General features: G+C 39.5%; 2 non-coding genes across 2 annotated transcripts; one reads left to right on the forward strand and one right to left on the reverse strand.

Moving 5' to 3' along the window:
• Nucleotides 1-7,686: 7,686 nt before the first annotated feature.
• LOC141710093 (small nucleolar RNA R71) lies at nucleotides 7,687-7,793 on the forward strand. Its single transcript, XR_012570632.1, has one exon. It is a non-coding gene; the product is annotated as a small nucleolar RNA R71 (small nucleolar RNA).
• Nucleotides 7,794-12,904: 5,111 nt separating this feature from the next.
• Nucleotides 12,905-13,011, reverse strand: LOC141709717 (small nucleolar RNA R71). Its single transcript, XR_012570281.1, has one exon. It is a non-coding gene; the product is annotated as a small nucleolar RNA R71 (small nucleolar RNA).
• Nucleotides 13,012-13,427: the final 416 nt, after the last annotated feature.

A 13,427-nucleotide genomic window follows, 5' to 3' on the forward strand; every position in this document is an offset into this window, starting at 1 on the left:
ATGGATGTCATTTACCTGCGGAACTTGAGCATAAGGCTTATTGGGCATTGAAGAAGTTAAACCTTGATCTAGACGCAGCTGGGAAGAAGCGAATGCTTCAGCTAAATGAACTTGATGAATTTCGACTTCAAGCGTACGAAAATAAAAAAATGTACAAGGAAAAGGTAAGAAGGTGGCATGACAGGAAGCTATCGCTTAAGTCATTCGTGCCGGGGTAACAAGTTCTTCTATTCAACTCTCGTCTCTGACTTTTTCCTGGAAAGTTGAAATCAAGGTGGTCTGGACCATTTATCGTCAAAACTGTGTTTCCACATGGAGCGGTGGAGATTTTTTAGAACGATCCGGGCCAAGCATTCAAAGTAAATGGTCAGAGATTGAAGCACTATTATGGGGATACGACAAACCGTAAAATGGTTAGTGCCGTTTTATTGTCAACATGATCGTATAACTCCACGTCAAGCTAATGACATAGCGCTTCTTGGGAGGCAACCCAAGATATGAGACCATAGGACACCTTAGAATATAGTACTTTATCCAAAAACCCAAAAAAATCAAAAAGTTGCAGATTTTTTTTTTCCAGAAGCCTAGCAGGCGCTTGCGTGCTAGGAGCGCGCGACCACGTGGCAGCAGGCGCCCGCGTGCGTCTCTGACTGTTGAAAAATCATTTTCAGCCTAAAAAAAACAAAACAAAACAAATCACAAAAAATATAACCCATTAACCCACGATTTTCCCCCCATACCTTACCATAATCCCCACTCCTAATCAAATTCTAACCCTAATTTTGCCCTATAAATACATACAACCTCTCCATACCCATCCCATACAGTTTCACTCTACAAAATCTCTACTACACACCAAACACAAACAATCCAACTCTTATTCTCAGTTTTAATGGCCTCAAAGAGATCACGAGTTATGGGTAAGAGCAGCACCAACCCGACTGCTACTGATTCTTCGAGGAATACTGCTGTGAGGCCCCGATTGTTGGATAGGGATGCTGAAGAATAGTACACCAAGCTTCTGACTAAGCCTATTATGAGGGAGAGGGGGTTCTTGTCATCAGGGAGGGATGGTGAGTTGCTACCGATGATTGCTGAGAAGGGATGGATTACATTCTGCAAGTCACCTGAGGCGGTTCCGATGAGTATCATTCGCGAGTTCCATGCGAATGCCAAGGATGACAAGAATGGATTTTCTGTTGTTCGTGAGCTTACTGTTGATTATCAGCCCGAGGCGATTCGCCGGGTGATTGGACAGCGACAAAGGAAACCACAAAAGGAGCTTTGGAATGCAAAGGCCCCTGAGGACTTTGATTTGGACTTGATTATTGCTACTCTCTGTCAGCCGGGCACAAGGTGGAAGTTCAAAAGGGGATCCAACGATTATCGTAGTTTCCCTACTGTCGTGATGAACATGTATGCTCGTGCTTAGAATGCGTTTATATGTGCTAATATTCTTCCTTCTTTGCATGCACATGAGGTTACAGTGGAGAGGGCTAGGTTGTTATGGGGAATTCTGAATGATGAATATTATGTGGACCTTGGTGAGTACATCTACCAAGTGATTTTAAAGTTTTTGAGGGGGAAATCGTAATACTCTATCTCGTATGCCTCTATTGTCACGAAGCTTTGCAAGGCAGTTGGAGTCCAGTGGCCTTCTTATGAGCAGTTGCAGATGCCGGCCGCTCCTATTGATTCATCGACTTTAAATGCGATGCAGGATTGGACGGGTGGAGAGCCCGAGTCACATGGTTTGGGGTATCACCTTCCAGGAGGAGTTCCAGTAGCTGGTGCTACAATGGCTAGGCTCAGTCAGGCTCAGGGAGAGGCAGGCTCTTCGAGAGCTCAGGGAGGAGATGGTTCGGGATTGGCTGATGTCCAATACAGGAGGCTTTCAAGGAGGATGGATGCGATGTATGAGTCACAGGGTCGATTTACGGAGGAGCTCACCCAGGCACTTGGGACTGCATTTAGAGGCCTTGGAGCTAACATCCAGTGGCCCATTTTTGGTGAGGATTCTGCTTATCCACCTCCTGACACTCCACCCTCTGAGGGTGATGATGATGATTTGTCTGAGTAGGTATACCCTGTGTTCCTTTCTATTACCTTCACTGGGGACAGTGAAGATTTTAAGTTTGGGGTTAGTTTTTAAGGAACATGTTTGTGTGTGTGTCATGTAGTTGCATTTTCATGTTAGTTTAGTTCATATAGTTGCATATTTTTGCCATATAGTTTTTTTAAAGAATTTATAGCTTTATTTATCATGTCATATAGCTCATGCATGTACCATGATCCCTTTGTATTGCTTTACCGATTAATATGTGATATTGATGCGAGTGTAGTGAAAGCGTTAAAGTGATATTGAATCTTGTTAGGTTGATATGCATGCTAGAAACACTTGTAATTTCACTAAGCCTTAGAGTATGCTTAAGGACTAGATTGTTGTCCTGATTTGATGGTTTTTGAGGTTAATATATTACTTATATTTAGAATGCATGCTAGGCTCTTAATAATAAAAGACATTAAAAAGATAAAAATTGGAAAAAAAATTGGAATTCATTGCTAGTTGTGGCTAGGCGTCAAATGGCTAGTAGCCGGCTCCTATTGTATACGAGTAGTCTAGGGTTGAGCAAGATGGAGCGAAACGCACTTGCTCAGAAATTGAAAAAGAAAAAGAAAAAAAAGAAAAATAAAGAAAAATAAAAAAATATGGTTTAATGCACAATTGATCACGAGTGGGCTCTTTGGTATTCGAGTTATTAAGTTTTTAGGGGACTTTGTGCCTAGTGACCTAAGGCTTTTATAGTCCGGGATCCGCTAACCTAACGCTCGCTAAATGGGTACCATTGCATAAGTCTTTTGTGGACCTCACTCATTGCACGATCAAATAAGCATTTATTTTATGTGTTGAATAAAAGCATGATTCCATAATAAACTCCAATAATCTTGAAGTGTTATAAGTCATTTTGTGTCTAGAATATATTCTTCATATAAGCTTGTGATTGCCTTGAGGATAATTAAGTTATGGTGATTGATCTAGTTTCGAAGAATATCTGTTAAGAATTCGCACACACCATGTTTCTAGTTATATGTTAGCTTGCGTGATTTGATTGATCATTAGCCGCCTAATTGCATTTGTTGATATGTCATGTATTGGTTGGTTTAGTCATCGCGAGGGGATCGCTGCATTCATATAAGTTGCATTCATGCATGTTTTATTCTAAGTTTGAGTCTGTGATGCTTGAGGACAAGCATCGATTCAAGTTTGGGGGTGTAATAAGTGGCATTTTATACCACTTAGAGCCTCTCATAACGGCTTGAATTGGTGTCTTGAACTCCTGTATTTTGTGTATTTGACGCGTTTTCTAGTGTTTTTGCATTTCAGGGTATAACTTGCTTAAATAGGTGGTTTTCATCAAATAAAGCTTAAGGAAGTGCTTGGAATCAGTCTAGGGGTGATGAACGAAAAAATCAGCAAAAACAGAAACAAAATAAAATATTTTCCAGAAGGGTAGCAGGCGACCGCGCGCCAGGAGCAGGCGACCGTGTGCTAGCAAGCGGCCGCGTCGAGACAGCAGGCGACCGCGTGCGTGCGGAATTTCAGAATCTGGATTTTATTAATTTAAGTACAATTGGGCTTCTGTTGGCGCTGGTTCTCTTGGGCTATTATATAAACCTTATGGGAAGACGTTTTCTTCATCAAGTGCAAGGGCAAGAAGATCGAGAAGACCGTTTTAGCACGCAACAACGAAGAAGAGAAAGCATACATTTATCTTGTGATTCTTTCAATTCCTTGTAACAGTGGATGCTAGTTTTCTTTATGATTTGAACCTTAATACTCTTGTGACGTACTATATTATTTATTAAGTATTTATTAGCCTTATATCGTTGTTTTATTAACATGCTTTTATATGAACCCATGGTGACGATGAGTTCCATTACGGGCTAATCGTGATCATGGAATCCTAGCGGATTTACTATGGAATTCTTTAGTTAATTGTTTAATGCCTTGGTATGTGGTGATTGTATGATATCTAGTATAGGTTGTGCTTATTCATCTTATATGCGTCGTGAACATGTAAGATAGCCTGTTAATCTCTTGTGAAGCGACAGTGAATCTTGAGATTTAGAACTTGCCATGCTAGCATAGGTTCATGTATTGTGTGCATGATTAGTAGGTAACTCTAACTGTTTTACTTGCCCTGTGTAATCATCATGAATAACTTGCGCTTAAATCGTTATGTTGTCAAATTCTGTAGATATATAGTTTCTCAACATAATTGATGCCTATTCAACTTCTATCTTAATTGTGGATGCTTGGTAGATTGGTATTCGTATAACGAAAGTTGGCATTTATCAGTTTCGTGTTGTTCGATTAATATCATCACCATTACATGCTAAGGTTAATAACAATAAGTATTAAATGAAGTAGTAATGAAGTTAGGATCTCATGTGTGTTTAATATTGTTAATTCAAGTGTTTAATTCTCATAGTAATTATTAGTTTACCAACCTTAATTGTTATTGTCTTGGCATTGAAGAATAATCATATATTGTTGAGTAAGTTTTAATTAAATATAATTAATCAGAGTCTCGTTGGGAACGAACTAGAAATCATTCTATATTACTTGCGAACGCGTATACTTGCGTGATTTATTTAGCGCATGCTTTGTGCCTAACACACATCATCTCAAAAGGTTCATTCCAATCGGGTGCAGTTATGATCGGTGCCGTAATTAGACTCTTTTTCAATGTTTCAAACGCTGCAAGGCACTTGTCATCAAATTTGAAAGGGACATCATTCTATAGTAAACTGCACAATGGCTTTGAAATTTTCGAGAAGTCTTTGATGAAACACCTATAGAAACCTGCGTGACCAAGAAAACTGCGAATTCCCTTGACAGAAATGGGAGGTGAAAGATTCTCAATGACCCCCACCTTGGTTTTATCCACTTCAAGACCCTTATTAGAAACCTTGTGCCCGAGAATTATTCCTTGACGCACCATGAAGTGACATTTTTCCCAATTGATAACCAGATTGGTCTCAACGCATCTCTTGAGGACGTGTCCAAGATTTTGCAAGAATTCATCAAAAGAATCGCCAAAGACTGAGAAGTCATCCATGAACACTTCCACATTATGGCCAATCATGTCAGAAAAATGGCCATCATATAGCGCTGAAATGTGGCTGGTGCACCACACATACCGAAAGAAACCCGTCTAAAGGCAAAAGTACCGAATGGACAAGTGAAGTTAATTCTCTCCTGATCTTCTGGAGCGATACAAATCTAGTTGTAACCTTAATAACCATCCAGAAGACAATAGTACTCATGACCAGCCAACCTGTTAAGCATCTGATCAATGAAGGGCAAAGGAAAGCGATCCTTCCTAATGGCCTTGTTTAGCTTCCTGTAGTCCATACAAACTCTCCACCCCGTGACTATTCTTGTAGGAATAAGCTCATTCTTCTCATTTGCTACCACAGTGATACCACCTTTCTTTGGTACACATTGGACTGGGCTTACCCATGAACTGTCAGAGATAGGATAAATAATCCCTGCATCTAGCCACTTTAGAATTTCCTTCTTCACTACTTCCTTCATGATTGGATTCAGTCTTCTTTGCTGCTCGACTGTAGGCTTACTACCTTCTTCTAGCAGAATTTTATGCATGCATTAAGAAGGGATGATTCCCTTGATATCTGCTATAGTCCATCCAATTGCCGATTTGAACTCCCTCAAAATTCTCAAAAGCTTTTCCTTATCACTACCTGAAAGGTCAGATGCAATAATAACAGGCAGAGTAGATGCATCACCTAAAAAAGCATACCTCAAATGTTCAGGTAAAGGCTTAAGCTCAAGAGTAGGAGCTTTCTCAATAGAAGGCTTGAGGCGTTTAGGAGTTTTGTTCAATTCCTCTATTCTAAGAGATTCAAAAGGCATTTCAATCTTCCTTTTCCCGGGAGAAGCATTCAAATATTGCAATTGCTCATCTCCTTCGTCATCTTCATTGTCTGAATTTCCCAACAAGGCTTTTTCTAAGGCATCAGACCTTAGCAATTGGTCAAGTTCCAATGTGACCACCGAGTTGACCAACTCGACTTTTAAGCACTCCTCATTATCAGGAGGAAATTTCATAGCATTGAACACATTGAAAGTCACATCCTGATCCAACACACGCATTGTAAGCTCACCCTTCTGCGAGTCAATCAAGGTACGACCAGTTGCCAAGAAGGACCTTCCCAAGATTATGGGAATCTTCTTATCCTCCTCAAAATCAAGAATGACAAAATCAGCAGGGAAGATGAGTTTATCCATCTTGATCAAGACATCCTCCACAATACCTCTCGGATACGTAATAGAACGGTCGTCCAACTAGAAGGTCATATAAGTTAGTTTTGGATCAGGTAAGTCCAATTGCTTGAAGATTGACAAAGGCATCAGATTGATGCTAGCTCCCAAGTCACATAAGCATCTGTCAAAAGACACTTTCCCAATAGTACATAAAATAGTAAAGCTTCCTGGATCTTTAAGCTTTGGAGGAAACTTCTGCTGCAGCACAACATTGCATTCCTCCATGAGAGCGACAGTCTCTAAGTCATCTAGCTTCACTTTCCGAGAGAGAATACCTTTCATAAACTTTGCATAACTAGGCATCTGCTCAAGAGCCTCAGCGAAAGGTATGTTGATGTGAAGTTTCTTGAACACCTCTAGAAACTTCTCGAATTGCTTGTCCAACTTTTTTTTTCTAGAGCCTCTTAGGAAAAGGCGGTGGAGGATAGATCTGTTTCTCCCATGTACTACCCTCAGGCAGAGTGTGCTCAACATTAGTCTTCCTTTGTTCCACTTCTTCATCCTGCTGCTCTACTTCTTTCTCAGCTCCAGCTTTTTCAGCCAACTCTTGAGTTTGTTCGGGATTAGTAACCTTCCCAGACCTTAAAGTGATTGCCTTTACCTGCTCTTTAGCTTCTTTCTTCCCTGGAACTTCAGTGTCACTAGATAGTGTACCAGGTTGACGATTTAGCAAGGCATTGGCAATTTGCCCAATTTGATTTTCCAAGGTCTTGATAGAAACAGCTTGGCTCTTTCACAGAAGCTTCAACTCTTCTAATTCAGATTTTTCATTAGCTTGCTGCAGCTGGAGTTGTTGTTTTGGTTCATACTACGGTTGCTGAAATCCAGGGGGGTTGTTCTGCTTAGCTGAATACTGATGATAAGGCTGTTGAACCGCGTTCTGAGCATTGCTCCAACTGAAATTAGGATGATTGCAGTTGTTTGGATGATAGGTGGCTGGCACAGGTTGCTGCGATTGCTGGAAGTTGCTCACGAACTGATCCAATTGATTAGAAATTGTGCACTAATCAGTCTAATAGGCACCAGCACAAAACTCAAAGACACTAATGATTTGATTAACTTCATAATTAGCCAAAGTGTCCACCTTCATTGTCAAATCTTTAAGTTGGGAAGGGATAGCAGTTGCTACATCCAACTCCAGAATTCCTGCAACTTTTCCCTGATTCAATCTCTGGGAATGATTCTGGTACTCATTAGCAGCCATCAGTTCAATAAGTTCATAAACTTCATCATAGCTCTTAGCCCACAAGGCTCCTCCTGATGCTGCATCAAGCATGGGCCTAGAAGTAGGACCCAATCCATTGTAGAAACAGTTGATGATCATCAAATCAGGTATGCCATGGTGTGGGCACTTCCTTAGCATCTCCTTATATCGATCCCAAGCCTCACACAGAGATTCTCCAGTTTGCTGCGCAAACTGGGTAAGAGCATTCCTGATTGCTGCTATCTTCGTCATGGGGAAGAATTTAGTCAGAAAATTTTGAGCAAGATCTTCCCAAGTTTTGATAGACCCTGCCGGTATAGAGTGTAACCAACACTTATCTTTGTCCCTCATAGAGAATGGAAAGAGTCGTAGCTTGAAGGCATCTTCAGTCACACCATTGAACTTGAAAGTATCACAGATCTCGATGAAATCCCTGATGTGCATGTTGGGGTCTTCGGTAGGAGAACCCCCAAACTAAACTGAGTTATGTATCATCTGGATCGTGCTTGACTTGATCTTGAAAGTGTTAGCCGCGATGGCTAGTCGAATGATGCTGGACTGAATGTCATTAATCTTAGGCTTAGAATAGTTCGTCAAAGCCTTCGGATTTCCTGCTTGATCACCCATAGCTACTACAATTGGCTCTTCAACTTTCTCTTCTTCTTCAACCTTTTTTTCTTCCTTCGAAACTTCCCTGCGAATTACAGCAAGTTCTTCCTCGTCTTTATATAGTGTTCTCTTACGAGTACGCGAATGCGTATACATACACCCTCGCTAGATAACCTGAAATAGGACAAGGAACAAATAGTAACAATGTCCAAGTCAATGAACTTTAACGACCACTGATGGAAAGCACATAAACTAGTAATTAACAATGTAGTCCCTGGCAGCGGCGCCAAAAACTTGTTAGTCGCTAAACACGCGCTAATATTACACGCAAGTATACGAGTTCGCAAGTAGTATAAGATATAAATCAAATTCGATCCCACAGAGACTGTATTGGTTAACTATCTAAATTACGCACCTAAACAATAATGTATGGTTATTATTCAATGCTAAGACTATAACAAATTGAGGATGTTTATAACTAAGAATTACGCTAACAATTATAAATACGAGAATAAAATAGACTGGATTAATATATATGACAAACATGAGATTCTAACTTCATTAAGTACTTCATTCAATAGTTTTATTATTCCCAACCTTAGCATGCAATGGTGATGACACTAATCAGATAACACGAAACTGATAAACGCCAAATTTCATTGCACGAGTACCAGTCTACCAGACATCCATAAAAGAGATAGAAGCTAAATAGGCACCAATTATATTGAGACCCTATATGTCTATAGAATTTGACAACATAATGGTTTAAGCACAAGTTATCTATCTTGATTACATAGGGCAAGTAAGATGGGTAAAATTACCTACAAATCATGCATAACAATACATGAACCTATGCTAGCATGATAAGTTCTAAATCCTTAAATTCACTTTCGCTTCATTAAAAATTAACACGCTATCTTATAAGTTCGCGACGCTCATAAGACGAATAGGCACAACCAATACTAGGTTATCATACAAACACCATACACTAAGGCATTAAATAAATCAACTAAAGAAATCCATAAATAAATCCGCTAGAACCCCACGATAACGATTAGCCCATAATCGAACTCATCGCCAACGTGGGTTCCAATGAAAACATGATATAGCAAACGTAGTCTTTACACAAATAAATAAACCAAAGTACACACAAGAATATAGTTTCAACAAAACAAGAAACAAACATCCAAATTACAACTCAAAACAAAGATTCACGAGAATAAACTAGATCGTCTTCGCCTTTGTTAAATTGTGCCAAAAGGTCTCTTGCCGTCTTCTCCTTCCTTGATGTCTTGATTACATAATAAAAACGACCTAAAGTTATATATATATAGCAGTCCATGCATTCCCAGGAGTCCAGAAATCGAATTATAAAAGAATCAGGATTTTTAATTCCCGACCCAGCGCGACCACGCGCTTCACCAGCGCAGGCGCGCTGACATTCCGCTCCCTGGCGCGGCCGCGTGCAACATCAGCGCGGGCATGCCGACCTTTTGCCAAAAAACTTTATTTTCCTTTTCTTTATTCCTCGCAGCTTCGAGCCAGACTTTCAAGCTTTTATTCCAACACATCCTAAACACCATATTAGCATCAAAACAATGCTAATTCACCTGATCCAAGAAGTAAAGCCTGAAATGCAAAAACACTAGAAAACACGTTAAAACACAAATAACTTGAGTACAAATACACCAACTCAAAGCTTATTAGAGCATAAATAAGTGTCATAAATGCCACTTAACAGTAACCCACGCCTAGGATGCATTGTAGCTATGGGAAGCTAATCCACGCCTAGGAGACATGATTCCTAGGCGTGGTTCACAAACCGTCTCCTAGGCGGGAGTAACCCACGCCTAGGATGCATTGTAGCTATGGGAAGCTAAACCACGCCTAGGAGACATGATTCCTAGGCGTGGTTCACAAACTGTCTCTTAGGCGGGGGTGACCTACGCCTAGGATGTATGACACCATACAAGCCATTTTTTGATTATTTAATTAATCAGGAAATGGGCCAAAAATGGAAAAATAGCTAAAAATTCTCAAAAAATAGGGAAAATGGAGGGAAAAATCCCAAAAATTCGAGAAAATTAAAAAAATTATTTCTAAAAATTATTTTTGGACAAAAACAATTCCTGAAAATTTAGGAAAAATACCTGTGAGTATTGGAAATTCTTAAATTATTAGGAAAAATCAAGAAAAATACCCGGAGGTAGGAAAAAATTCCTAAATTATTAGGATAAATCAAGATAAATACCCGGAGGTAGGAAAAAATCAAGAAAAATACCCGGAGGTAGGAAAAAATTCCTAAATTATTAGGAAAAATCAAGAAAAATACCCGGAGGTAGGAAATAATTCCTAGATTATTAGGAAAAATCAAGAAAAATACCCAAGGTAGGGAAAAATTCCTAAAAATTTAGGAAAAGTATTTGTGAAAATATAAAAAATTCCTAAATTATTAGGAAAATTTGCAAAAATTATTTTGAGACACGAAAAAGTCCCGGAAAAAATTAGTGAAAATACTAGAAAATTCCTAAAAATAGGAGTAGGTACGAAAACATATATTGAAAATTGTAAAAATTTTCTAAAAATATATGTTGAAGCCTCGAGTATGGAAAATCGTTGTAAACGTGTAGTGATAAGTGGCATTTTATACCACTTAGAATGTCTTATAATGGCTTGAATTGATGTCTTGAAATCAAGTATTTTGTGTATTTGATGTGTTTTTCTAGTGTTTGTGCATTTCAGGGTATAACTTGCATTTGTGGGGAGATTTCATTAGGAATAAGCCTAGGGGAGTGCTAGCATTGCAAGTGGGAAGTTAGGATCAGAACGCAGCAGAAAATGCAATAAGAATAATATTTTTTCCAGTAAGGTGTTGGGCGCCCGCTCAGCCTGGATGGACGACCGCTCAGGAAGCTGGGCGCCCGCTCAGAATTGCTGGGCGGCCACTCAGGGGCGTAAATTAAAATACTGATTTTTAGACTCTTGATTCTGTTGGACTTCTGACTTCTGAAATGGCTGGGTCTTGTGGGGCTTCTATATAAGTAGTTTTCAAAGATGTTTCACATATGAATCGTGGTATCAATCAATGAGTAAGGAGAGAAGGAAGAAGATCATTTTAGCACATCACAACGAAGAAGAGGAAGCATACGTTTTCTTGTGATTCTTTTATTCATTATATCAGTGGATGCTAGTTTTCTTTACTTTGAACCTTATTACTCTTGTGACGTACTCTGGTTTTTATAAGTATTTTTATTAGTTTATCTTGTGTGTTATTATCATGCTTTCATATGAACCCATGGTGACTATGAGTTCTATCATGGGCTAATCGTGATCATGGGGTCGTAACGGATTTACTATGGAATTCTTTAGTTAGTTGTTTAATATCTTAGTATGTGATAATTGTATGATATCTAGCATAGGTTGCGCTTATTCGTCTTATGTGCGTCACGAACATATAAGATAGGTTGTTAATCTCCTGTGAAGCGACGGTGGATCTTGAGGTTTAGAACTTGCCATGCTAGCATAGGTTCATGTATGTGTATGCATGATTTGTGGGTAACTATAACCGTTTTACTTGCCCTGTGTAATCATAAGGAATAACTTGTGCTTAAATCGTTATGTTGTCAAATTCTATAGATATATAGGGTCTCAACATAATTGATGCCTATTCAACTTCTATCTTAATTATGGATGTTTGGTAGAATGGTATTAGTACAACGAAAGTTGACTTTTATCAGTTTTGTGTTATTCGATTAATATCATCACGGTTACATGCTAAGGGTAATAAAAATAACTATTGAACGAAGTAGTAATGAAGTTATGATCTCATGTGTGTTAATATTGTTAATTCAAGTGTCAATTAAGTGTTTAATTCTCGTAGTTAATTATAGTTAATAATTAGTTAATCAAATCTACGTGTTATTGTCTTGACATTGAGAAGTAATCATACATTGGTGAGTAAGTGTTAATTGAACATAATTAGTCTGAGTCTCTGTGGGAACGAACTAGAAATTATTCTATATTACTTGCGAACGCGTATACTTGCGTGAATTATTAGTGCGTGTTTTGTGCCTAATAAGTTTTTGGCGTCGCTGCCGGGGGCTCGGCGTATTTGTTTAGTTTATGTACTTACCATCGGTGTTCATTAGGACTCATTGATTAAGACGTGTTACTTATTGTTTCCGGTTGTGTTTCAGGGACTTTAGGTAGCATTTATACAAACACGTTCTCGTACTCGCAAGAGGACTTTAGATACGGCTGAGGAGATAGACTCGGTTCTTGATATTCCGGAGAAGATAGATTTTGAAGATTCAGATAAAGAGAGTGAGCAGAAAGAACCAATAATCATGGGTGATCGTATAGTTCCAGCAGATCCAGCTCTTATGGACTTTTCTCGGCCTAAAATTGATGACATTCAGTCAAGCATCCTTCATCCGGCTATTCAGGCTAACACTTTTGAAATCAAGCCGAGCACTATTCAGATGGTGCAGAATTATGTTTCTTTCGGAGGTGCTGCGACTGAAGACCCCAACATGCACATCAGGAATTTTTTCGAGATCTGTAGTACTTTCAAATATAATGGTATGACTGATGAGGCTATCAAGCTGAGGCTTTTCCCATTCTCTCTGAGGGATAAAGCTAAGGACTGGTTACATTCTGAACCAGCTGGGTCCATCACTACTTGGCAAGATCTTGCACAGAAGTTTCTAGTGAAGTTCTATCCAATGGCGAAGACTGCAGCTATGAGGAGTGCTCTTACTCAGTTTGCGCAGCAACCAACAGAATCTGTGTGTGAAGCTTGGGAGCGCTACAAGGAGATGTTGAGAAAGTGTCCACATCATGGTATGCCTGACTGGATGGTGATCACTGGTTTCTATAATGGTTTGGGGGCCCAATCTCGGCCAATGCTCGATGCAGCAGCTGGAGGCGCCTTGTGGGCCAAAAGCTATACTGAGGCTTATAATCTTATTGAAACTATGACTGCAAATGAGCATCAAGACCCAACTCAAAGGATGATGCCTGGGAAGGTAGCAGGTATTCTGGAAGTTGATGCAGCTACAGCTATTGCAGCGCATCTCCAAGCGCTGTCTTTGAAGGTCGATTCTTTAGCCACCTATGGAGTCAATCAGATAGCTATGGTCTGTGAGCTTTGTGCAGGTTCTCATGCTACGGATCAGTGTTCTCTTGTCAATGAATCTGTTCAGTATGTGAACAATTATCAGCGACCGCAACAGCCTGTGCCAGCTACTTATCATCCTAACA

The sequence above is a fragment of the Apium graveolens genome, chromosome 2, assembly GCF_009905375.1.
Source record: "Apium graveolens cultivar Ventura chromosome 2, ASM990537v1, whole genome shotgun sequence".
NCBI classification, from domain to species: Eukaryota; Viridiplantae; Streptophyta; class Magnoliopsida; order Apiales; family Apiaceae; genus Apium; species Apium graveolens.